Genomic DNA, 27,585 nt, shown 5'->3' on the forward strand with positions numbered 1-27,585 from the left:
GCAAGCCACACAGCAATACCAGCCTTGCCCAAACCCTGGGCTGAGGGAAACAGACACCCTTTTGCCACTGAACCCAATGGAGCAGCGGGACTTTATCAGAGAGCTACAGTAGAGGGGCCCCCTTCTCGTTCCCAGGCACAGACATCTATCCCAACTAGGACAGCTAACAGAGAGCCCTTTTGCATCCAGAACTGTTGATGACCGTGCATCCAGAAGAGGAACCACTGGTGGGGACCGAGATAGCAAATAAGCAATTCATCTTCATCGTGGACTTGGGCCGAAAAGTCATGCATAAGGTAAGGTGACTTCCTGCTATCAGGTAAAACTCTCGACATGCAGGGATTCTCTGGGGCTGTAGTTACAGTTGCATACACAGAGGACTTAGATGTCAAAATAGGAGGGAAGCTAGTACGAGCACCCCTCCTCTATTTTGAAAGCTCCCCTGTCAACTTACTGGGAAGGGACCTGCTCAGCAAATTGAACATGACAATATCATTCACAAATAGATGAATTGTCTGCGCCACCCCTGGCATGTGCTCCCTCCAGGCGATGCTACTAATACATGCTGTGACTAGTGAGATGGTAGTGAGGGAGATACCTGTAAAACCAGACATGTTTGTTTATGGCATCAGAGTGCTCACTCGAGCTGTACCCCAAATTACAAGGAAGGAGTGGAGAGTACCTGCAGATTTCATTTTCTGACCTGTTACACTCCCTGAAGTGGTTTCTGGTGCCATCCTGTCATTGGACCTAGAAGGATCGCAGTTGTACGCGAAGAGGATTGTGGTACTGGGAACTGATCCCCATGCGTGCCAATGGCGCACAGTGCTGTGCATTGACCCCAATGTGCCTCTACGAGAACTAACAGATGAGGAACTTTTTGAGGATGACAAAAATGAGGGGGAGATAGTGATTGCAATCTATATACCGTGTGACATTATGGTGCAGTAGCGAAAAGTACAAAGTCCCTTCATGGCTATCGTTGGCAGTACATTCCACCACACTTGTGGACTGCAAATCCCCATGATGTAAGTATACTAAAGGAAGTGACACAAGTGAAGATAACACTCAAATAAGGTGCAGTACTTCCGAGGGTCAAGCAGTATCCCCTGTCCAGAGAAGCAGAGGAGGGAATTCAGGAAACATTATTACAGCAAGGAATTGTAGGGCCTTCCACCTCACCATGCAACACTGCTATCTATCCAATCAAAAAAGCAATAGGGGCAGTTGGAGGATGATCCAGGACTTAACGCCCCCTGGATGATATTGTACAGAAAGAGTTTCCTCTTTGCCCTAACCCGGCCTCCATTTTGTACAGCATCCCCTAACAGGCCATCCTTTTTACTGTGGCAGACTTGAAAAATGCCTTCTTCTCAATGCCCCTTGATCCAGAATCACAGTATCTTACAGCATTCACCCTGGGAGCAAAGCACTATGAACACCAGCGCTTGCCCCAGGGGTACTGTGAAAGCCCCAGTATTTTCAATAGAATACTGCATGAAGATCTAGGTAACATTCAGGTGCCCAGCATGATTATTCAATACGTAGACGACCTACTGGTCTGCAGCGACAGCGAGCAGAGCTGTTGAAGGGACTCCATTGCATTACTCCAGCTACTAGCACAGAAAGAATACAAGGTGGATAAGAAAAAGCTCCAGTACTGTATACTAGAGGTGCTCTACTTGGGGCAACTCATCTCCATAGACAGCAACAGAATAATCCCAGATAGAGCAGCTTCACTTTGTGCCACTCCTAAACCAATGACTGTGAAAGACATATAAACATTCTTAGGGCTCTTTAACTACTGCAGGGACTGGGTTTTAGACTATGCAGTGTACACAAGACCACTCCCGCAAGGCCTCAAGGAGGCACAGAAAGAGGGAACAACAATTCAATAGACAGCACTTCAATGATCTAAAGGATGTAGTATCAACAGCTCCAGTTCTAGACACCCCAGACAACACACAGGAATTTTACCTCTTTTATCATTCAAATGGCACCCTCATGACAGCGGTGCTAACTCAGAAGAGTTCCATGGGACACAAGCCTTTAGTATACTACAGTGGCACGCTTGATTCTGTCATGCAGGGACAGTTAGCTTGCGAACAAGCCCTCGCTGCCGCAGCCTTCGCCATTGAAAGGAGTTCCACAATCGTGATGGGGTGCTCAGTAAAATTATATGTCGAGCACTCACTATTTGCAATACTAGAGCGATCAAAATCCACCCTAACAACACAGAGGGCATCTCCCTACAAAATGATATTGTGAAGGCACCATATACATATGGAGCGATGTCGAACAGTAAATCCTGCCACATTCATTACAGAGCAATGCATTGCTGAAGACATGCAACAGCACGACTGTGCAACATATGAAGGGGAAGATGACGACATTCCCAAAACCAAAGATAGTGCCTTAGCAGAAGTAGACATATTTTTTGTTGATGGGTCAGCATCCATTGACCAGGACACAGGTGAAAAACATATTGGGGCAGCACTGGTGCGACTGGAGTAGGGGGAATACGAGACACTCATAATGAGGAGATTACCTAGGCATTATTTCGCACAGGCAGCAGAACTTATCACCCTCATAGAGGCCCTGTGAGCTTCAAAAGGGTGCTGTGTTACCATTTATTCAGACTCTGCCTATGACACCACAACGGTAAATGCAGGTCTGTCCCTGTGGAGAAGAAGAGGGCTCAGAAGAGCAGATTGTTCCCCAGTACAACACGCAGAGCTACTAAACACATTGATTTCGGCCCTCGCAGAGCCTTCTGCAGTGGCGGTGGCAAAATGCATAGCACACACCCTAAACATACATGAAATATAATTGAGAAATGCCACCGCCGATGCAGCAGCAAAGAAGGCAGCATACCTCCCAATGCCCATGGTAGCAGAATATGTCCTAGCAGCGTCTACCGCACCCCAAACATTAGACGTATACACAGCCCTCCCTATAGCAGAAATTATCGAATTGCAGCACTGATCGCCTGCAGAAGCACAGGACTATGGCTTAAACATGGGTGCATCCAATCACCCACAGATGTCCTGTGGAGACAGCAGGCAACAGGAAAAGTAGTGATGCCTGTCGAGTTGCTCTACACAGCATTTGAACAGTTACCTTTTCCATCTCATAGTTCCAAACAACACATTGTTGCTGACCTTCAAGAAGACTGGCTCATTCCAAATTTTCCGGAACACCAAAAACCGATGGTGGTCCAATGTACAACGTGTCAAGTGCTTAGCACAAAGATGACTCTGAGGACTCTAAGGGGTAGATTACCCCGTCCTGTAGGCCCTTTCCGTGAGCTGCACATTGACTAAGCTGACATGGGAGAGAGGTGCAATGGGGCACGATATCTGATTGTGGTGGTGTGTCCATTTTCCCGGTGGGTCAAAGCTGGCCCCTGTGCCCACCCAGAGAAGTGTGCTGCAAAATTTCTCATCAGCAAAGTTTTCCCCAGATGGGGAGTGTGCAATGTCTTACGATCAGACAAAGGCTCTAATTTCTTCAATTACTTATTCAAGGAGGTAACTAACCTATTGGGGATCAAACACAAAATGTGCTCCATTTACCACCCAAAAGCAAACGGAATGGTCGAGAAAATAAACTAATTACTTAAGAGCAGACTGCCCAAATTATGCAATACCCTGAAAATTAATTGGGTGTACTGCCTGCCGCTGGCATTGTTCCAGTTGTGCACACAGCCCACCAAGGACCACCACCCGTCTTCCCACGAAATAGTGACTGGCCGACGCATGCAGACACTGCTGTCACCAGTAAGGTGAGCATCAGATGCTGATAGAGCTGCCACAATCCTAGGTGAAGAATTCAAACAGTACCTAACACAACTCTCATGCGCGATCAGATGCATTTCAAAACAAATCGCACCACCTTACACAGAAGACAGAAAAACTACAACTACCTCACTAACTAACACCACCCCAGCCCAACCCTTGTTGCCCGGATAGTGGATATATGTCAGAGGTTTTGTCCAAAAATGGAACACACCCAGATTCCATTGACCCTATGAAGTGGTGTTTTCCACCCCTCTCGCAGTTAAGGTAAAGGGGATGCTCCTAATTGGATACACCTCTCAGATATTTGCAAAGCACCACAGAACACCATGCAAGGCACACTGACTGGAGACAACAACACTACCTCAACATAGTAGCACTACACTGACCATATCTGTGCATGTGAAATGAAAATAAAACAGGCATTGCTGCTAGACCATGAGCTACAGAAACTAAAATATATTTCTCTCTCTCTCTCTCTCTCTCTCTCTCTCTCTCTCTCTCTCTCACTCTATCTCTCTCTCTCTCTCCCTCTCTGCCCCCCTTTTTCACATTCCTAACCCCTTTTTTCCCCGCCCGTTGTTTCCTTTTCCACATGTGCAACAATAATGGAAATGACACCATTAAGATAGAAGTAGGAGTAGAATTAGTTTTACAAGACCCTACAGCTATAACTGTGGGCATCACTTTATAGCTACCTTATTCACAATTTTAATGTTTGCATTGGGGATGTATTGGGGAACGTCTTTTATCTGGGCAGACCATCTAAATCAAGGGGGCAGGGGGGAAGATGGACATGGGATATATATAAAAGGACCTCGAATGGAAGCATACCCCTGAACCTCACGAGTTTACATTGGAATAAGACAAAAATTGTCCTAAATGTAACTATATCACCCAGAAATGTAACTATAGTGCCACCAGAGGCCTTGTATTCCACCCATATGCCCTCCCTAGTGACTAAACCTCAAACGCCTACCTCCTTCCCATATACAATGAAAAGTTCTAGCCCATCCTTGACCCCAAATGAAAGAAAGAATTAAAGTACACCCATGGTGGCTGTTGAACAACCCACAGTTTCAACAAATCGAACAATGTATAATAACACCAATGTCACCAATCTACAATATGAAAAGTATAATGTTTCAATTACTAAAACCATGTGTACAACGATCTCTATGCAACACTAGTATCTCTCAAAAGACAATGTTGGTGGGGGAAAAGCCCACCTTGCGCAGTGATAGAGGGAAAAGGCAGACATGCCAAAGTACATATGACGCATATCATGGCATAGGATTCAACGCAGTGGAAGACCTTCGCCATCCTGAGCACACAAACAGCTGGTACTCCGATAGGAGTGTGATGTGAAGGCGAATGACTAATGGGAGTTGCTACGTTTGTTCCTTAATACTGCATGCATCAGGGGTGTCTAAGGTCTTAGTTCCACAAGGAGTACCTATGACAAAAACACAATGGGCCTCATTACGAGAATCCCGCTAAAAATGGGGTCATTACCGCCATGGAGGAAGTAGCAGGACCGTGCTCCTTTGACACCGCTAATAGCGGCTGATTACGAGTGCGCGAGCAGGTGCAAACCCCCATGGCGTTAATGGCCATACCGCCATGCCGCTAAAGGCCCTCCAACCCCCCGATAGCGCCATCACAGGACCCGCCGATACCGCCTCCGCCAAGGACCAACCCTTTAATACCGACCCGGTAATAACATCATGTTAATACCGGGCTCGTAATACCAGACCCGGAAGTAACGTCATCGCGTCGGAACGGGAAAAGCGCCGGCGCCCATCTTTAGAAACACAATCCATTGCCATCCTCCCAAACCACCACTGCTACAGAGGAGAGACCAGGGCCATTGCAAACATCATGTCCAAGGCTACCAGAAAAACCACCCCCTGCCTGACAAGAAGCGCTTCTCAGATGAGGAATTGAATATGTTGGCAGATACCCTTGCTGCCCATGCCAATGAGGTATTCACGAACAACTTCAAATGGGAGGTGCAGTTGAGGAAAAAGGAAATTTGGGAGGAGGTAGCACGCAAGGTGTCTGCGGTAGGCACCACCCTCCGGACAGTCAAAGACTGCATAAAAAGATGGGACAACATCCGTCTCAGGGTCCGGAACATCCTGGCCAGCAATTGGACGGAGGCCATGGCCACAGGCAGGGGTGCGCACTCACCGGTTAAACGCGCTGGGAGGAAACCTGTAACACAACCATCCAGATGGAGTCGATAGAGGGCGTCGGGGAAATGGAGACGGGTACCGCGACATCTGGAGAAGGAGGTGAGTGACTCTGCAAACCCCAGTAGGCCAAACCATGATGTATCACAACTGATGTGAAAGTGAGCCAAGGCAATGCATGGCACATCGTACACACATTTACAGATCCATGTCCAGACGGAGGCCCAAACCCTGCCACACAGAAATGCATGCTGTGTTACCAACAGACACCCAACACACAGGGGCCATTTGCATGTGACACATCACACAAACCCCAATACAATGGCATACCACCTGGTACGCATCAGTGCCGAATGGAGATGCCACGGCTAATGCCAATATGGGGCCCCCTAGAAACTATTCTGTGTCATACACCTATAAGATTGCAATGCATGAGAAATGAAATACTGTACAGCACCATCTCATGCTTCTTGCATGTAACACCATCACTGATGCCCTGCATCTCTTCTTCCCCCACAGGCACTGATGGTAAAGGTGGTAGTCAGGACCATGCCCCAAGGCCATCCACGTCCAGGGCCAGACCGCCGTCCACTGGCCAATCCACCTCCGGGGCAGCACCGTGACCCACAGTCCAACCAAGGGCAAGTGCACAGGCCATGCAGGCACCTGAGGACACCAGAGCAGCGGAAGAGACTGCTACCACAGAGCTGCCAACAACAGCAGAAGGGGAGTCTGATGGCACCAAGTCCGCTGCCACAAGCTCAGTGGGTGAAGAAGCAGCCACAGCCCCACTCAGTGACGTAGAAGTAGGAGCAGAGGAGTATGTGGACCTAGACAGAACAATACACGTGGAATGTCCACACACCCCAAGCCTCCGTTGTGATGCTGGAAATGCATCGGAGGGACAGGGCCTCCGTATCCTTGTCCTTTACTGCTTTTTATCGTGTGTTCTGTCGTGTTTTCCGCACAGGAGTTCATGTGGGACTCCTGGCGGTGCAGCTCTCTCTCTTTTGGTTTGGTGAACGGACCCATGGGATACCCTTATGACACCCATGGGTGGGGGTACAACCCTGTGCCCCTAGTGTATGTTTTTGGGCACCTGTGGGTGGCCCGCAGAGCAGGGTATGGGCTGGTGGCAGCTCCATGCTGAAATTGACAGGTGCGCAGAGTATCCTCCATTTTGGGATACCCCGGCCCTGCCATTGGGATCAGTTGATTCCTGATGGAAAACAAGATGGCCCCTGTGGCCTCTTGCTTTCTATTACCCATTACCTTGTTTTCCCAAAGTCCTGGGAAGCCCTGACTCTGTCCCTTCCCCCCTGACTGGCTGTTGGGTGGAAATGCCATATATGGTGTTGTTGTGAAGGCCCGGCCAGACTAGCTGGAGCCTTCCCGGTGATGTATGTTGTGGGTACCTCCTGTGGGTGGGACCTGGGTGAATAGAGTGTGTGACGAATATGCATTCTGTGTTGTGGGTGTCTAATATCTGGTGGTTGACACAATGGGCCTCATTACGACCCAGGCGGTAAGTTACCGCTTGGGCCGTGACTTTACCACCATGGCGTAAACTACGTTTACGCCATGGTGGTTGGCGGATTTACCGCCCCATTCCAACCTTGGCGGGGCGGTAAATCCCCATTTTCCCATTTTCCCTTCCCCATTCCCATTTTGCCCCATAGGGCATAATGGGAGTGGGGAAGGCGTTAATTACGCCACCGTAAATTACGGTGGCGTAATTACCATCAAGGTCCCTTAGCGCCATGGATTTTAACACCTGCTAAAAGCAGGTGTTAAAACCTCCATGGCGCTAAGGGACCTCGGAATCAGGCGGTAAGGGTCGGCGCTGTTTACGCCACCGTAAAACCCTTACCGCCTGAGTCGTAATGAGGCCCAATGACTGAGACAACCCTGCCCGAAACCGGTATGAATGCAGCTTGGAGTGTTGAATGGCTCGGTACTTGTCCCAATACACATAACTTGTTGTGAGTGTCTGGAGAGAAGTGAATGGCCTGAATACCTCATGTGCCTGATTGGCTGCCTGCCTGCATGAATGCCCGTAGTCGTGATTGGATGCTTGAGTGTGACCCAGCGGAATGAGTGGGAGATCAACAGTATATCTGGGGACCTCTCACTGCTAGGAATCGTGTTCAGAAGCTGAAGTCCACTACGACGAGTAACTGGAGTAACTGATGCTTGACCTTGAAGCCCTGCTGGATGAGAAGAATTGCTGTGGCTCTTCTTCACAATCTGAAAGCTGCTGTGCCTCCAAGGACTGACCCAGAGAGGACCTGGTAAGGCGTCCTCTTCCCGAGCTACGAGGGATCATCGTGCACAGCTAATCTTTGCCAACCCTCCCTGGTAGATAGACCTTCGACAGGCTGCCGACCCGATACGGGGACTGCTGCGGAACTCCAAGGAGAAGCACTCGGACTGTGGTCCGCCACTGTCGAGGACCGCCGTCGACGACCGGAGCCGCCGTGCTCCCGTTTGCCTAAGACCTTCCAGTGATTATCGGATGCTCTCGCCTGCATCGTCATCCACTTGTCTCCCGCTGGAGAAGGCCCAACCGTCGACACGCCGAGGAGTATCCACCGGTGGGTTTCCCGCCACCTAAGGACCACAGAGACGCTGACGACTCGATGCCCTTGCTGGGCCACAGTTCTTCATCATCTCTTTGCGGTCCAGAACTATCATCACTGAGGTGCCCCGCACGCCTCTCCCTTGCAGGACGCCAACGCTCTGCCATCGACGAGCACCGCTAGGAACGAAGCTGCCACTTCCCTGCCGTAGTTCACCCTGTTCACCGTTGGATGTTCGACGACCCGTGACTCCTGCCTTAAAGGGAGGGCACTCAAGAAGGGCCGTCGATTCCCCGACACCGAACGCCAAGTTCCCCGACACCTCTCGACGATCCGTGGCTCCCGCCTGAAAGGAAGGCACTCAAGAAGGATCGGTCGACGCATCGTCGGAGAACTCTACTCCACCAGGTACATTGGGGGGGTAAAACCTTAATAGGAAGAAGCAAGACTATTGAACATATGGACTGGGCTTGTGCGATATATCTTTATTTACAGGTTGCCCAGGTGGGGGGATCTCCACACAGAACTGTGCCTAGCGGTAGGTGTCAGCATTCTGCCTACTGTTTCAACCATCTTGCGTTCCTTCCTATCTCTATTGCTGGTTTCCTCGTTATTAATCTGTGTGACATTTTAACCGTACAGTTGATGCACTTCAATGAGATTTGATAACATTAGTGGTACCACTTTAGAATTGTATATATTTATCATTATTGACTTCTGAGTACAAAGTGCATTATTGTGATCGTGTACATACCTTTAAATATTAATTATATAAAGACTGTGTTTTCAGTAATACAGTGTGTGGACATTCCTTTGTCGGAGTTCGGGGACTACACTGTACTTAAGAACCAGCCCGCATCACCTCCTGAGAAGCTAGGCCTTGATTGCTCGTCCATTGCTACCTTATGGAGAATCTTGGCTGGGGTCTGCTGTGCCTTCCTCTACCATATAGAGAGCGGAAGTACAGACACCCCCCAACACGCCACTCAGAGCACACTCTCCAGCCCCATTCTGGATTCTGCAGTACTACTGCACAGTTCCGACCTCAGTACCACCCCAGAGGCCAGCCCTGAATTGGCACACCCAGCTGCAGCACCCTCAACCTCTGCTGCTCCCACTGACATGGAGGCACGGCTGTCAAGGGTGGAGGCAAGGCAGGACTCCATGATTGACCTTGTGCGCCAATATGTGGCTGACGGAGAGGAGACACGGCAAGAGATCCATCAGGCCATTGCTGGGAACACTGCCGCCATCAATGCCTGTGCAGACGTGATCTGAGACAGTTTGGGGGCCGTCACGCAGGTCCGGACGAGCATGCTGCAACACATGCAGTGCCAGCAACCTGCACCGGTGGTGCCAATCCCTACTGCATTGTGGGATGTTTTTACCCATGCATCTAAGCCCTACCATAAAACTGTGCATTACTGGCTTTGAAAACATCATGATGGCCAGAACTCCCCAGAGAGTGCACAGGGAAAACATAAAGAATAGGCTGCCACCCATTTTTGCCTATGTTGTGAGCACAGGAGGGCACTGCCTAAAACCACCATTGGGCTACACACACAGTAGCCTGAAACCATTGGGAATGGCAATGCTGATTGCCAAAAGCAACCCAGAACTGTGGGGAATTCATTTTCTTAATGTCAAAAATGGATGCAATACTGGTGCTCACCACTATCAGAAAGCCGGTGTTTTAAAACCACCAGACTTTTGTGTAAAACTGAACAAATGAACCCAAACCAGGCCAAGGAAGACTTGCTAAGATTTGGATACAATGTAAAACTATATTCTGAAATGACTTGAAGGAAGAAATTATTTAATGTATATATAAAAAATAGCTGGGGATGTCAGCAGCTTAAGTGAATTTGGGTTTAAAGCCACTAAAATCGAAATGTTTAGAATAAATGAGTGACCTATTTGTGAGTGTCACATAGGTTGCAATTGTTTAAATGTCATCGTTTTGAACTTAGAATCAGCATTCTAGCTGCATGTGCAAAAATTGTAAGTTGGATTTGAATGTAGAAAACTGGGAACTAAAGTGACATTTAGCTGAATTCTGCCTGACAACTACCCCGACAGGAGTTGAACTGGCTCAACAACTCTTCCCAGGCCTGGCTGCATCCTGCTGCTCCCACCAAAAGGAGGTGACACCTCTCTGATTGGATTAGGGGAGGAGCACCTGGGGACTACAGGAAACTAAACAAAGCCCTGTCCTGGACTCAGGCAAATGTTATATTGGGGGAGTCGTAAAATGGCTTACGCTTGGGAGAAACTGGGAGGGGCAGTGCCTCTGAGAGCCAGCTGAGCTTGGGGGAAGTGGATAAACCAGAAATTCCACCATGTGCTTTGGAAAACCACACCCCTTTGGGGCCAGAGCATGATTTTAAAAAGATGGATAATTCACAGTGCGGACTTGTCAAAATTATATAAATAACATCATCATTTTTGTGATTTTTGTGTGCACATTTTAAGAGGTGTTAGGACCCTGTGGTATGTTCTTGGGGATAGTAGCAGAAAAAAAGGTTGTTACTCCAAATGTATGCATGTTAAAAATCTGACACTTTATCATCTGAAACCCATATCCCTGGTGCACATTTGTGTAAAATCTGGAAAGGTTTAGAGGTCGTTATCTGGATGAAAAGGGGAGAATTCTGTCATAAGTGGACACGGCATCTTACAAAGACAGGGATCGGATGGTTTGGTGCTACAGAAAATATGTTAACTGGACCTATAATATTAGAAAAATGGTACATAGATAAATATGTATTTGGGTCAGAAATAGATTTGTGTGCAATTTGACAAGGGGAGGATCCTCTGACCATAAACCTACCTCATCACTCTGACTCACAACCCAGTTCCCCTAATCAAAGAAGAGAGGAGGAACTGGCCAATGATAAGTGAGAGGGGCAGGCTTAGCTAGGCCCAGGCACACACCCATTTTCAAAACACATAAAAGGAACATTGAAACCCAGGTAGAGACATTCAATTTCCACTTTCTTGCGGGATGCTTTGCCGGGAGACTTCAGACTTCACATCCAGAGATCCAGACTTCAAATCCATCAATCTCCAGAGACCAGAAATGAACTCCAGAATTTGTAGCAGAGAGGCCTGAATCCACAAGCTGAATCCTCTTCAGCAGGCCTCAAAACCAACCAAACTATTCAACAGCGAGCTGTTTGAATTCTTTGCCAAGAACTTTTGCAAGAACCTGTAGCAGTATCCAGAAAGCAGTGCTGTATCCGGAACCAGAGAGAACCAGAGACCAGACGCTGTGAGCAGAACCGCCAGAAGTCCCGTTCAACCTGTTGAGCAGATCCGTGACGAGGCCCATTCCTGTCCAAAATCTAGTGTGAGTATCCAGCTAGCACTGTGCCAAAACCAATCTCTTAGTTTAAAATAATCTAATCCAAACTATTTTAGCCTATTAGAACTGCCTCCTAGAATCGTGTCATTCTGTCATTTTTAAAACTGAAAACTGTCATCTGTCATTCTGAGCATTAAAATTTCAAATCCGAAAAATGACCTTTACTAAATCGACCGTATCTCCGGAACCGTTTGTGCTAGGAGCGAGTGCCTCCGTAATTGCGCTCGACGCACGTGACTAAATTTGCCGCGATTTGACAGTTTGTTTAATTTCAGCCACGTGTAAAAATATTTGTCCTTGCTTTCCTTTGCTAAAATTCGTTTGCAACCTGACAACCATTCATAGAGCATTGCTAAAGTGATCCTGAACTAATACAAAGTAGCTGTCACCCACCCTGAAACTCTAGATGGAATTAAAATAATTTTAGCATATTTTTCACTTCTTTGCATACCACCTTTAAAGTACTTTGCCTGTGTTAAAATCATCCCTTTTCCTCTAAGCTTGCTAGCGGGGAACTGAATTATATTTGATTGCATTCCTGAGAACTATGTGCTTTCCTTCCATCTCTTTACCTTGCATAAGGGGGGGGGGTGAATTGTCAAAGAAAAGTGATTACATTGTCTTTTGTTGAAGTCATATCAAGTTTATTTTCTGTACTGCATTTTCATTCATCATTGCATTGTCCTTGAAGCCATAAAAGCATTCTCAGCTACTTCATCCTCTCTATATCACTTCCAAGCCATCAAAAAGAGTGTACCACTGTAACATTATCCATTGTTGATCACTATCATCCTCACAAGTGTGCTATCAAATATTAATTTACTATAAAAGTGTGATAGATATATATTGTTTAATTTTCAAATGAACCTTTTAAATTTGCAAAACAAACCTACTTCTTGGCTCAGCGGAGTCGGGGGGATTCTGAGAGAGGGGTGTTATATAAGGGTTGTCATCCAGAGTAATGAACTGGACATAGAAATACATCAATAAGGGCTTCCATCAGCATCCCAGACTAGGCATTGACTTAGCTGTAGTGTTGAATTGAAGTCGCTTACAGCATCCACCCCATCCTCCACACCTGCATCCTCTGCACCCTCCAGCCCTGTGCGGATGACTAGGCGGAGTGCAAGGCAGACCGAAATGCTGCCCCCGGACACGAAAAAAGCCTGCAAATAGTGTGGGATGACAATGGATGAGGGGGGAGGTGGTGTTGGTGGTGTATAGGGGATTAAGGGGGTGTTCATTGGGGGTATGGGGTGTTCATTGGGGGTATGGGGTGTTCATTGGGGGTATGGGGTGTTCATTGGGGATATGGAGTGTTTGGGTGTTTTGGGGGGAGGGGGAGGGCGAGTGAGTGGTGGAGGGAGGAAGCACTTTTCAATATTTTTCATTAATACACCCGTTGTGTGCAAAATCATTTAATGCCTGGACATTGTTAATTTCGTGTGTGTTCATTCTATTCATGACAGTGCACAGTGCTCAACTCCCCACATACCCTGTGTCCATGTCCACATGGACCCAGTGCTCAGTGTGGCACTGACACATGACCATCAACGTCCCTGTGGTCAGAAGTATTTGTCAATCAGTGATTGGCGTACTGCACGGCCATCTTGTGCATCCCGTACTGGCTGGGGTGCTGCTTCTCCTACATCATCATTCTCATCATCCTCACCCGGTGCATGCATGTCAATGTCAGGTGGGAGTGGTACATAACTCCAGATGCACATGTTGTGCAGCATGACACAGGCCATGGTGATCTTTGCCACCTCAAGGCCACAAAGGAGTGCTCCACCAGACCTGCTTAGGCAACGGAACCGCGCCTTCAACAGGCCAAAGGTCTGGTCAATCATGACACGGGTTCGGGTATGAACCCGATTGTACTCTTCTTCGTGCCCGTTCCGCAGGTTCCGCACAGGGATAAGTAGCCACGGCTTCAAGGGATAGCCTCCATCACCTGCATGGGAGCACAACGAGGTATGTGTGAGTCATTCTGAGCTGCCACCATTAGGATTCATGGCCATGGCTGCAGCTATTTGCTGTTGACATGCACATGTCCCTGTACATATGCACACAGATTATTTTGATGCATTGTGTACTGCAATATGGTCTGCTAGTGTGGATTGCGTAGTACAGATGATGCAGGGTGTTCACTTGCATGCTGATGCTGATGTACTGTGGATGCGGAACAATGTCTTTCCACCCATAATTGCAGTGTATGCTAATCTGCACCTAATCACACTAGCGACATTGGCACAGTTGTAATCATGTTTGGTCATACATCGCTTCACACACCCATGGTGGCCTGCTTGTGCGTCTTGCATGTCGTCATTGATGTATCATGTTCGGGTTGGGAGGTTAAGGTCAGAAGTGTTTCGCTCTGAGTGCATTGTCCACTCAACGCCCATTCCCACCCAGGTGGAGTATGCACCCCCCCATTCCCACCCAGGTGCAGTATGCATCCCCCCACCTCACAACCACGATGCACTGCCATGGGCCAGTCAGGCAACTCACCAAGCAGCCAGGCACGTCGTCCAGCATGTCGCTCCATGTGGTGGGGTAGCGTGGAGTTACACAGCACCATGGCATCATGTGTAGATCCGGGATATCGGGTGCAACAGTGTGTGATGATCTTGCTGGAGTCACATACCATCTACACATTGATGGAGTGGTATTGCTTGCGATTGCGGTAGACCGCCTCTATTGCATGAGGGACAACCAATTCTACATGGGTGCAGTCGAGGGCACCAACGCAATTGGGCATGCCTGCTAGTGCATGGAAGCCTACTTTAGTGTTGGCAAGCTCCTGGGCAGTCCGTTATAGGGATATGTGGGTGCTAGCATGCTTCAGGAGGGCCTCCGGAGGGCATCCAGCACTTGGGTCAGCATGCGTGAAAATAATGGTTGTGATATGCCATGCAGCTGGCCCACTGTGTGCTGGTAGGTGCCTGTGGCCAGGAAGTGGAGCACAGACACCACCTTTAGTAGCGGGGGAAAGGCAGTGCGTATTTCTATGAGGCTGACGATGTCATCGTGTATCATGTCCACTATGGTGGTGATGGTGTCCCGGTCCAACCGGTACAGGGTGTGGATCTGCTATGTGGTTAGATTGAATGGACTGGGTCTGATCTGAGGGATTGGTGGCTGCCTACGTGGTACCACTGGCTGCACTGGTGGCACTTGCAGGGCCTGTCTCAACCTCCTTCTCCTCCTGCGTCTCCTCTGAGCTGTCTGTTGTAGCTGTAGCTGTTGTTGTTGCTGTTGTTGCTGTAGTTGTAGCAGCACAGGCATGTTCTCAAGCCCCGTGATTGCAACAGCTAGTGGTATCATTTTGGTGTGAGAATGGGTGTGGTGTGTGGGTTTACTCCTTTTGTACTGGGACAGGTTCCATTGGGTCCACCTGTGGTGATTGTGTGCACCTGTGGCAGTTGCCTACACTGTAGGTTGCTATTTATGGGTGGTCCGCGAAGCCTGTGTTGCCGCCATCATGCAGGCCCTAATTACCACCTTCGGGATGCCGGTAAGTGCATGCCCGCGTAACTTGTGATGTCCTCCTATTAGCAGCATTCCGGTATTTCCACCGCGGAGGGGCGTGTACGCGCGTATGCCGGTATGAAGGGGCACAGTACGGGCGGTGGTGGTATTGGCAGGTTGTTGGGTCATAATGGTCCAGACCCGTTAACGATGCCGGTAATACCATTCCGCCTTCCTTTTTCCATTACCTCCATGCTCGTAATGAGGACCAATGTCTGATACAACTTACACTATGTAGGATCAAAGGCCATTTTCAGGCACACAGCATCCACCTGGAGCTTCTCGATCCAGACCCACGAAAATGCAAAGTAACCACAAATGCTTCAAAGAACCGCACCTCTATGTCAAAGGAAAAAGATATGTGAACAATGAATGGCAAGAATCAACATATTTGTCCAGAGCAGAAGGACTCATGGGGGGGACTGAAGACATTGCAGCACTGATAGCACAGACCTTCAAACAAGCATGGGCAGAACACATCACAAAGCTAACATGGGTCACAGCCCTCGAGAGGCCCATAAAGATACACCCACCGAAATCATATGAACTTTGTTTTTTCAGCGAGGGAACAGATGTGGTAGGGTCGAACACACTATGCAATAGAACTGTCATGATTAACGATCTCAAAAAAGGCACAGCTTCCCAAATGGACTATTATTGGATCCTCAGGCAGCAAGCATACTTGCACCCTCTTGGAGGGGCTTTTGTTCGCTAGCAACATTACACTCTGCCCTACTGGTCGTGCCAGAAGATCACCTAAAGGTGGGTGCTCTACCCGAGGCTCCCACTGCATCCCTCACCGAAGAACTCCAACACACGGAACAACCATCAACTCCTCCCGCTTCAAAGCAACTGTATGGTCAGCTGCACAGACGAAAGATAGCATCAACCTGCATATCGAACGACTCGTCTGACCTGCATGCACAAATACCAGAAGAATATAAACTCTGTTACTCAGCCGAGAAATGTTTTGCATCCCTAGTACCCAGCATCCAAACAAGGGCCAATGCCAAATGGCTCCAGATAGTTAGATGGGAACTGATCCAGCTGGCAAACGATACTGAAGAGGGGTTCAATGCCATAAAGGTGGAACTCCGTGCCCTCAGACTGATGACAATGCAAAATAGGTACGGGCTGGATCTCCTGATGGCTATGGCGGGTGGTGTTTGAAAAGAGATAGGAAGTTCATGTTGCACATTCGTTCCTTCTGAAGATGATGAAAATGGGACACTATCACATTCCATTGGCGCAGTACATGAACAAGGAGTGAAAATGAAAAAAGAAGCTGGGGTCCAGGAAGAAGATTGGTTCACCATGGCTTTCAGCTGGGTCCCTTAATGGCTTGGAACATTGGTGAAGATGCTGGTTCCTATCCTCATGGTCACCTTGGTGATCTTTTTCAAATGCCAATTGGGTCTCGGATGTTGTGCCAAAGCAGTACCTAATAGTGCAACGATGATGGTGACAATTGGGAATAGAAGAAACAAAGTGCCTTGTGATACACAAGAAATAGACACCCAAACAGAACAGAACAATGGCCCCAAATACCGCATGTTTGCCCTCCCTCTTGGTGACGAGGTAGACATTTGTACCTCCCCTGGACTCCGAAAATTACAAAGAAGTAAGGGTAGATCTGGCAGGGGATGGGGGTGACATGACCTGCACACCTGAATAGTATGCAAAGCATAGGGAAAGCTTAAGAAGCTTAAGAAGTGTATGTAGATATGGATGCCCATAATGGGAATATCCACCTGGGATAAAGCAGAAAGCTGCGCAAATGAGCGCAAGTATGGGGGGAACATTTGTTACTGTAGAAGTAATGAAAGGGGGGAATGTTGGGATGGAGATGAGGCTATCCCACCCCCCTAGGCACTTTCAAAGACGACAAACACCATATGAGGTGATCTAACAATAAGGGGGAGCAATCTTCATCATCGGGCAATATATAGTGGCCCTGCAGTGCTTAGAAGTAGGTTCATGGCACTAAAAAAGCCCATAGTCCTCTACTACATTTTGCATTAGGGCCGGAAAAGGATACGCTGCAGGATTGTGTCACTCACGGTCCTGGTTCACAAAGCCTAATTTCTGCACAACATGCTGGCTCTGCTAGAGCCCTGCTCCCTGTCCCCATCTCTCCCGTCCGTTTAGTGTTGTGAATATTTAGTATCTTTCACTGGAATGCACCCTGAAAGATCGTGAAACAACACTAAGCTCTGCACTGCATCCATTCATCTCCACTAACCTGCCAGGAGGCCTCTCACTCCCACCCAGCCAGGCCGGAGCCAGCCTCACCCCACTACCTTAACCCCCACACCTTTGCATTCCTTGACATGCATGCAACACCCAGGTCTCAACCCTCATAATGTGTCCATAAGGGATCCAATCATGCGCTGCTATATTTCTTCCAAGCAACAACACATACCCCATGTAACACGAGGTACTAGGAGGGATAAATTAAAGATCAAACCCCAGGGTGGAGACCTTGAGTGCAGGAACTGCAGTATTAATGAAACCTTGAATGTGTGGGTCAGCATGACTGTATTTTATCCTCCCTCTTCCTTGGCACCACTTCCCGTGCTGCCTAGGTGCCTGCCACAATGAATTCATATTCAGCCTTAGCATGTTTAGTTTAGATAGAAACAATGGGCCTCATTAGGAGTCCGGCGGTAACCGTGCCGGAAATTACGGCAGGTTACCGCCGGACTCATATTTTCATTCCACCTCCGTGACTGCCGGAATCACCGGGGCATTACAACCCCGGTGTCCCGGTAATTCCGGAGGCAGAATTCTGTTAATCCCCATTCCCATGGAGTCTTGTAGGACTCCATGGGAATGGGGAAGTGGAAACACCGGCACCATACTGTAATGGTGTCAGTGTTTCCATGTCCGCCTGCAGGCGGGTGGTGTTAAACCCGCCAGGTCAGACCTGGCGGGAGTGACACCTCCCGCCTGCGGATTTACCACCACCATTCTTAACGGACCGGCTGACTCGTAATGAGGTCCAATGTCTTATTATGTGACCCGACCTTCACTGCAAGGATGAGCCCAGCTGCCCCACATGGATCCTGATCGGCGGGAGAAAACCAACCAATTACTTCCCGGCATCCCCTATGGAGCAGGCCCATCTTGAGGGTGCTTCCAATCAGTGGCACCCATTTTGTACCATATAGATGATGCTGTCTGGGTTCTTATGCCCATGTATGTAACTGTTAGAGTCAGAACAATCTTGAGCAGCTGCTGATTTTTGTATTCTGTAAAATTAAACCTTGTTATCCTTGCAATGCTATCTCCTGGCCTATTTCTTTAGCGGGTTGTTTTTACTCTGGAGTGTGCGTATAGAGGAACTTGCCTTCATTAGTCATTGCTATTCTTCACCTATGATGAGGCCCAATAGCCCCACCAGCACTAAATACTTGCTCAGACTGTAAGGTCTTGCTCATAAATTGTAAGGTTACATTCAAAATTGCTGCTGACAAGAAAGACTTTTTGCACTGCATCAGTACATTATTGCACATTTTCACTGTGTCTCTTTCCACGGAGTCTGGGTTCTTCAAGTTCTCAAACACCTCATGCATCTGAAACATGGCCATTTTAGTCTAGAAATGTGACTTACAAAATAATACGAGGAGCTGCAGAATGTTGCTGCGAGAAGCTGACCGTTATTGACAGCCATATATCTTGGGAATACCACACATTCAGCACATAGCACCAACAGACACTGAGTATTGGTCCTCAAAATAAGGATTTAGTAAATATCAAAGAATAACATGCAAAAGCTTATATTATGATAGTCATGCAAATATGTGAATTTAACAAATAACAATACTGCCAGGATATGCACATATGTAAACCATGCCTTACAATACTGTTTATTTGCAGTTCATGCTTCAGCTACAGTGCACACAAAATGAAGAAAATGATTTAATGAATTGGAGGAGAATATTACCAAGAATTACGTCATTTAAATGATAATATATAAGACGTATATCTATGCACTTTTGTAATGTAACATATGTGTATGTGCAAAGATTTCTTTATTCTTATTTTGTGTAAATGGGCCTCAGGACACCGGTGCTGGTAATCCCTTTGCGCCCTATTTCGAGGTGCCTTTGCGGGTCCCGCTAAGGCCGCCTGGTAAAACCAGGCGGCTCTAGCGAGAGCCGCAAAGGGTCCAGGGAGCAAATAACGGTACTGCAAATTGCGGTACCGTTATTTGCACCTTCCCCATTCCCATTGAGCCCTATGGGGGCTCAAATGGGAATGGGGAATGGTATTTTCAATGGGGACTTACCGGACCCGCAAAGGTCTGACTAGACCGGTAAGTCCCCATTGAATGAGGGCAGACACGGTACCGTTATTGGAGGCAGCCATGCCGCTATTAGCGCCATGGCTGCCTCCAATCTCGGAATGAGGCCCAATGTGTTAAGTTTGTATTAACTGAAGCACATAAATAAATACATTAAGAAATACAACACAGTTATGTTGGGGGGGCATTGAGGGTTATTCAGAGTATGCTATAACTGTGAAGAGCATTATTAAAATCAAATGATGCATGTATCAACTGGTGTTTTGAAGAATCCCATATTCAGAGTTAAGAGTTCCAAGAACAGTGTGGCATTGCAGAAACAGATGTAGACTACTCCAGTAAACAAACAAAGACATGTTGGACTAGTGGAGAAGTAGTAGACTTCAGTTTCCCAGCATCTGTTGTCCCTGAATATGTTTAACCACCTGTATTGTCCCCGCCTTCTTCCTGTAACAAGCTCCCTTAAGTCCTGGGAACAGCGCAGAATACTCTGGAAGGGTATGCAACAGTTTTGGAGGAGGCACCTGTCCCTGCATGTGTTAGCCTACTACCTGTGATCCCTGCCCCTTCCTCCTTGGACCCTGTGGGTCTGCTCTGAATGAGGGAGGAGTGACAACCTTATAAACATGTTGCGAGAGGCACTGGCTCTATTTTTTGGGCTTCTAGCGGTGGTGTGCTAATCGGTTGAGGGCAGAACAGCTGAGGAGGACCCGTTTAGCAATTACTTTGTTCTCTATCTGTCTTCTCCACTCTCACCTTTCCCCCCTCCCCACCAGTAGGCTTCGTAGCCTTTCTTCCTTACTCCCCACTGCTTCTTTCTCCTGGCCTCTCTTATTTGCTTCCCCCGGCTCCTTTCTCCTGGCCTCTCTGCACCTGCTTCACCCTGCTTCTTTCTCTCTCTCTCTGTGCCTCTCTCTCTCTCTGCCTCTCTCTTTCTGTGCCTCTCTCCCTGTGCCTCTCTCTCTCTCTCTGCCCCTCTCCCTGTGCCACTCTCTCTCCCTGTGCCTCTCTCCCTCCCTGTGCCCCTCTCTCCTCGTTCTTATTCAGTGCCTCTCAATCTGTCTCTCTGTGCCTCTCTCGCTCTCTGTGCCTCTCTTTCGCTCTCTGTGCCTCTCTCTGTGATTCTCTCTCTATATCGCTGTGCCTCTCTCTCGGGGCCTCTCTCTCTCTCTGTGCCTCTCTCTCTCACTCTCAATCCCACTCTCCCTGTACCTCTCTCTCTCTGCCTCTCTCTCTGTCTCTTGTTCTCTCTCTGTGCCACGCTCTCTCTTTCTCTGTACCCCTCTTTTTCTTTCTTTCTTTCTTTCTTTCTTTCTTTCTTTCTTTCTTTCTTTCTTTCTTTCTTTCTTTCTTTCTTTCTTTCTTTCTTTCTTCCTTTCTTTCTTCCTTTCTTTCTTTCTTTCTTTCTTTCTTTCTTTCTTTCTTTCTTTCTTTCTTTCTTTCTTCCTCTCCCCCTTCTCTCAGCCCTCCTTGGCCCTCATTACAACCCAGGCGGTAAGCGAAAAACGATGCCGGTTAATGAATACCAGCATCGTTTTCCGCTAGGTCTGATCATGACCCGTGAAAGTGCTATTAGCAGCATCGTAGTTAACGGTGCCGCTAACAGCACCAAGTTCGCGCGCACGCGACCTTCCACGCAGTAAATACCGGCATCGCGCAAAGGTAGGCAAATCACGAACCAAGCGGGCATGCTCTTAACGCCATCGCAAAGGCCGTTAAGTACCTTACCGCCATGGTGCTAATTCCGCCATCGCGAACCAACCGTAAATGGCCATGTGCGGTGTTCCCAGCTGCCACAGGTGCACAGAATCAGCACAGGTGGAGGCAATACAGACTCACCAAGTACAAAAAGAGCACACCCCACCCCTTCCCACACACAGTCACACTCCACAATGATTCCAATACGACTAGCAATGTTGGGGCTGGAGGACCTGATTGCAATGCAGATGCTACAACTACAAAAACTACAACAACAACAACAACAACAACAACAGGCAGCACAGAGGAGATGCAGGAGGAGAAGGAGGGCAAGGCAGGGCTAGCAAGCCCCACCAGCACAGACAGTGCCACCACGCAGGCAGCCCCCAATCCCACGCATCCGAGCCAGTCCATTCAACCTCACTGCTGAGCAGATCCATACCTTGTACCGTTTGGACCGGGACACCATCACCACCATAGTTGACATGATACACAACGACATCGTCAGCATGATAGAAACACCCTCTGCCATCCCCCCCCTACTGAAGGTAATGTCCGTACTCAACTTCCTGGCCACAGGCACCTACCAGCACACAGTGGGGCACTTGCATGGCATTTCACAGCCATTATTCTCACGTACACTGATCCAAGTGCTCGATGCCCTCCTCAAGCACACAGACGACCACATTTCCTTACGACGGTCTGCCCAGGAGATTGCAAACACCAAAGTGGGTTTCCATGCACCAGCCGGCATACCTGGTTGCATTGGTGCCATCGACTGCAACCATGTGGAATTGGTGGTCCCACATGCCATTGAGGTAGCGTACCGCAGCCGTAAACTATTCCACTCAATCAACGTGCAAATGGTATGTGACTCCAACAAGATCATCACACATTGTTGTGCCCGATTCCCCGGATCAACCCATGATTCAAGGGTCCTGAGGAACTCCACAATACCACGCTACATTGAGGAACATGCTGGGCCAAGATCCTGGCTACTCGGTGAGTCTCATGTCATGGCCATGGAAATGTGAAGTGGGTAGGTGATTGACGTACCAATGCATACTTTACCTGGCTGAAAGGGGGGGATGATGCATACTTTACCTGGCTGAAAGGGGGGTGGGGAATGATGCATACTTTACCTGGCTGAAAGGGGAGGGAATGATGCATACTTTACCTGGCTGAAAGGGGGGGGATGATGCATACTTTACCTGGCTGAAAGGGGGGGGGGTGATGCATACTTTACCTGGCTGCGAGTAGCAGAGGCAATGCAGCCAGCTCATACCCTAAAGCAGCACAAACGTCAACTGACACCTGTACACCTAATGCCCGATGTAAGCAGCCCTACCATGTGAATGAAGGTGTGTCCCAACCATGACACAACCATCTGCAAGTGCATTGTACCGATTCGGACCACATTGACTTCAACGAAATGCACCTACATGCAATGACTTCAGCCAATACACGGCACCAAACACCATCAACTGAAAGGCCAGTCCCCCATAACTGCGCACAAAGGAGGCACATGACGGACAAAAACATCAATACACCACTACACAGACACCGAGGCCCCAAAACATTCCCTATCAACATTAGTAGTGCTCAGTGGGGTCATCATGAGGCTGACAGCAATGTTGCCATGACGAGAGCGTTGATATCACAGGACACCTGCCAGCTCAGCAAAACAAACGCCATGAACGAACACAGTGGATGGGCACTCACAAGGCACTTGACCCCCCTGCATACATTGGTGGATGGCATGCAAAACAGTCCATGAGAGGAATACACATATACCGGTCACAAAATCCATTTGTGCATGTAAAAGTGGTACAAAGTAAGAGTTTAATGCATGCCATGGTGGCACGTCATGATTTGAGATTTGATGTCATGACTGACACATACATTGTTGCCCACATACAGGTGATGCAGGCTATCCCCCGAATGGGTGGCTCCTTACACCAGTCTGGAACCCACAGAACAGGCATGAGGAGGACTTCAACCATGCACATACACGTACCCGTGTGGTGATTGAGCAGGCATTCGGCCTACTGAAGGCACGGTTTTGCTGCCTCAGCAGGTCTGGTGGGGCACTCCTGTACCGCCATGAGAAGGTTGCAAAGATCGTCATGGCATGTGTCATGCTACACAATATGTGCATCAGACGAAATGTGCCCCTGTCCCCTGACGCAGAACTGCATCCACCTGACGATGAGGATGAGGAGGGTGGGGATGGGGCAGCACCTCAGGGAGGCAGCGATGCACAGGAGGGGCGTGAAATGCGTCGGACTCTGATCAACCAATGTTTCTAGCACACACCGATGGGGTGTCACATGGAGATGGCAATTGGGGCACTGTGTGTGTCTGGGATATGGACACTGTGGACTGTTCACCAATAAATCACACATACGCAATGAGCAATGTCCAAACATGTGATTTGTGATCAAGAGAAAATATATTGTAAATGTGAATTCAATTAACACACCCACTCCCCCCTCCCCCTCAACTCCCAACACACCCACTCCCCCCTGCCCCCTCAACTCCCCAACACACCCACTCCCCCCTCCCCCTCAACTCCCCAACACACCCACTCCCCCCTTCCCCCTCCACTCCCCAACACACCCACTCCCCCATCCCCCCTCAACTCCCCGCAAAAGTGCGTGGATCCCTATGTCGCAGTGCCTAATGTGGAATTGATCCACTGGGTGGCCTCTAATGGCAGCCCCCTCTGACGGCCCCCGGGGCACCCCTGCCTGTACTCCGCAGGTTCCTGGCCGACCTGCGGACGGGGCTGCTTGGGGCAGAACTGGCAGCGGAGGAGGTACTCGGCTGCTCGCTGGGACGCATGTCCCTCACTGTCTGTACTAGCTCAGAGAGCACGTGCCACACCGCGGCAAATTCAGCACAGATGTCCTTGCTGGAGGATTGGATGGCTGCCTTCACAGTCTCGGCACATCTTTGCATTTCAGCACTGGCACCTCCACAATCGGCCACATGCTGCGTGAGGAGTGAGGACAGTTGGTGTTGCCTTGTCAATATTTGGTCCAGCGACTGTTGGTATTGTGGGGCATTGAATGATGCAATTGGCGGGGTCATTGGGCTACTCCCCTCCTCCACACCTCCCACTGGGCATGGAGTGGCTGGCCAGGAGTTATCAGGTGATAGCCCCTGTGTGTTATCAGCGTGCAGGCTACATGGGGACAGGTGGGGGAATGAGGGTGGGCAGTGGGGGGACATACTATGTCATCCTCATCATTCCCCATATCACTGTCAGAGCAAGCTGCAATGGCAGCAGTCTCCCCAATTGTACTGCTTTCTGCAGACACATCCCCTTCAGTGGCCACCAGTTGTTGCATGTCTGTCACTGGTGGTACCATACTGCTTGCCTTGGGGATCATCGCTGCCCTGGGCTGTGTTGTGGCAGTCAATTTTGGCTGCTGTGGGTTTTTTTTGGGTCCAGCAGAGGTGGAGGGTTGGTGTGTTGATGCCTCTGGCCTGGCCTTCTTGGCAGGTGTGGTGCCAATCTCGTCCTCGCCGGGGTCCGAATGGGAGCCTGTAGTGGAGCAAAGGAGGGAAAGTGTTATTGATGGGTCTGCGGACATTGAGCAGGCATTGTTATGACTGCCATGAATTTGATGCATAGATGGTACACTTTGGAGGCAGTGACATACAGGTTGTCTCCCTTTTGGGTGGGTTAAGCATGCAGGAATGTGGGTGCCTATAGTGGAGTGTGCATACTGCATGTGTACAGGGTGTAGGTCAATGATGCCTGTTGGCAGTCTTCTGCTGATGTGTTGGGTTAACCCTATTGGGCAACATTGTGATTCCCATGTAAGTGGACTTCAGGGAGTTTAGCATGGCTTAATTTGAGGCACCTACCTGTGTCACCTGATGTCGGGGCTCCTCTCTCCATTCCACCGACCCCCTCGATGCTCTCGATGCCAATCGTTGTGGCACATATCTCCTCTCACGGCTCCATTTTAATAGGTGAGTCTGCTCCTCCGCCGGTTGCCATGCCCATGTTTCAGTTGGCCGACAGTATGCTCCTTACACGGCGCCGGAGGTCGTCCCACCTTTTCCGGCACTGTTTGGTGGTGCGGGGTGTTGTTCCTACTGCACTGACCCGTTGTGCAACTAGTTCCCATATGGCCTTTTTCCGTCCTATTGCCGGTCTGGTCATTTCAGTGGAGAATACGATGTCCGCGTTTTCCTGGAGCGTTTCCGCCAACATTGTAAGCTCTTCCCGACTGAAGCGCTCATGCCGCTGCCGATTGCACGATTTTTTTACAACTTTCGGCATTGTGGGAATGCGTGGATGTGGGTGAAGTTTTGTGCCAGGTCTCGGGGTCAAATGTGCACTGGTTGTTGAGGATTGCAATGGATTGTGTTTTTAAAGATGGCCGGCATGCTCTTTCTCGTTCTGGTGCGATGGCGTAAGTTCCGGATCCGCTTCTTTACGGTCACCGCTAATAGTGGTCACCGCTATTTGCGGTGCTCGCTAATATCAGTGGATAGGATGGCGGTGGTGCAGCTTGCACGGTATACGATGCCGGTAGCTGACGTTTTTGGGACGTTACCGGCATGGCGCAGATTACATTACCGGCATGGCGCAATGCTCGTGCCCGAGAGGTCGTAATTTACCGCCATGCCGGTAATGTCCATTACTTACCGCTGGGGTCGTAATGAGGGCCATTGTCTCTACCACCACCCTTCCCCCTATGTCCCCACTGGCTCTCTATCCCTCTTTCCTTCTTCCCAGCAGCCTCGCCTCTAGAACATTTCCCTCTCCAAACCATCTCTTCCTCCTTTGGGGTCCCTTCTCCCCCCCCTTTATCCAAGGGCACCCTCCAGACCCCTTGGGTCCCATGCCAGTGGGTATTCCCAGCTAGTATGCCTGCCATCAATGCCCTGCCTATGTCCGTAGCCCAAGGCAGACAATCATCTGTGTTCAGTGTGACTAACCTACTCTGCTGACAATGAGTCTACTTCTCTGTCTGTAATAAATCTATTCCTGATTTCGCAAAGACTTTGGTGCCTCCTTAATTTGTGTGTCCCACTTTTCTCACCTTGACTGGTGAGATACCAGTAAATCAAATACTGCCAATTTGATATAAACTGCTGTTTAGGCTACCAGCTGACTAATTACTGATAGCTATATAAATGATATTTTCAACTTAGTTCGGTCAGGCACACCCTTGTGTATTCAGATAGTTTTTTGCTCCATTAAGTTCCTGAACGTGTGGGAGTTCCTCTCTTGTATATATTGTATTTGCAGCCAGGGCTGCGTTTAGAGGTTCATAATGTGTTCATTACTTTTTCTGACCCTGAGTATCTAAGGTGTCACTACTGGAATTGGCATCTGAGCATTCTACTCCCCGCTCCTGGCACACTGTTCCCCCTTTATCACTTTCTATCATTTAAAAAAAAAAACTCTTTTTCTATATAGCCCTTTATTACTTTTAGAGCAGGCCAGACTAGTATGGCTGATAATTTTACTCTGAGTTATGATGACGATCAGATCAGAGACATACTTCGTGGCCCTTCACTCTTTGATCCTGCGGGCCTAGGCGAGACAGGAACTAACCCTAACACTGCTCATGACTTACTTAAACTAAAAAAGAAAAACTTTCGTACCACTTTTCATGGTCATTTCCTCAAGGAGTACCTTAAAAAGAACATTATCCCTGCCGGACTAATTGTACGGAACGAACCATGTGTCTTTTTAGACGACCAAGAATATAAGACCAACTTCAGCTATATTGCGACTAAGTGCAGTCGCGATTTAATGGTGTTAACTATTTCCATAGCCCAAAGACTGGGAGCCATTGTCCAACAAGAATTAGATACAGCGGAACACTTGTTTGTTAATGATTCTTCAATTACAAACTCTAAAGATAAACTAGCAGAAATTAATGAAACTTTTCAGGAGTTCAAAGATACTACTTTGGCAAAAAAAACAAAGAAATTGGCCAAGGACATTGCAGAATTCAAGACTGAGGTGATATACCCATATCTTGACCCTAACTTTACGTCTATTACTGCAAGCCAAAGAAACCAAACGGGCGCTGCACAGCAAAGACACTGAGTAACATTCTCAGGCAGTAGCAGTTCATCAGGG

The sequence above is a fragment of the Ambystoma mexicanum genome, chromosome 1q (genome assembly GCF_040938575.1).
Source record: "Ambystoma mexicanum isolate Mex_15411 chromosome 1q, UKY_AmexF1_1, whole genome shotgun sequence".
In the NCBI taxonomy this organism is placed as follows: Eukaryota; Metazoa; Chordata; class Amphibia; order Caudata; family Ambystomatidae; genus Ambystoma; species Ambystoma mexicanum.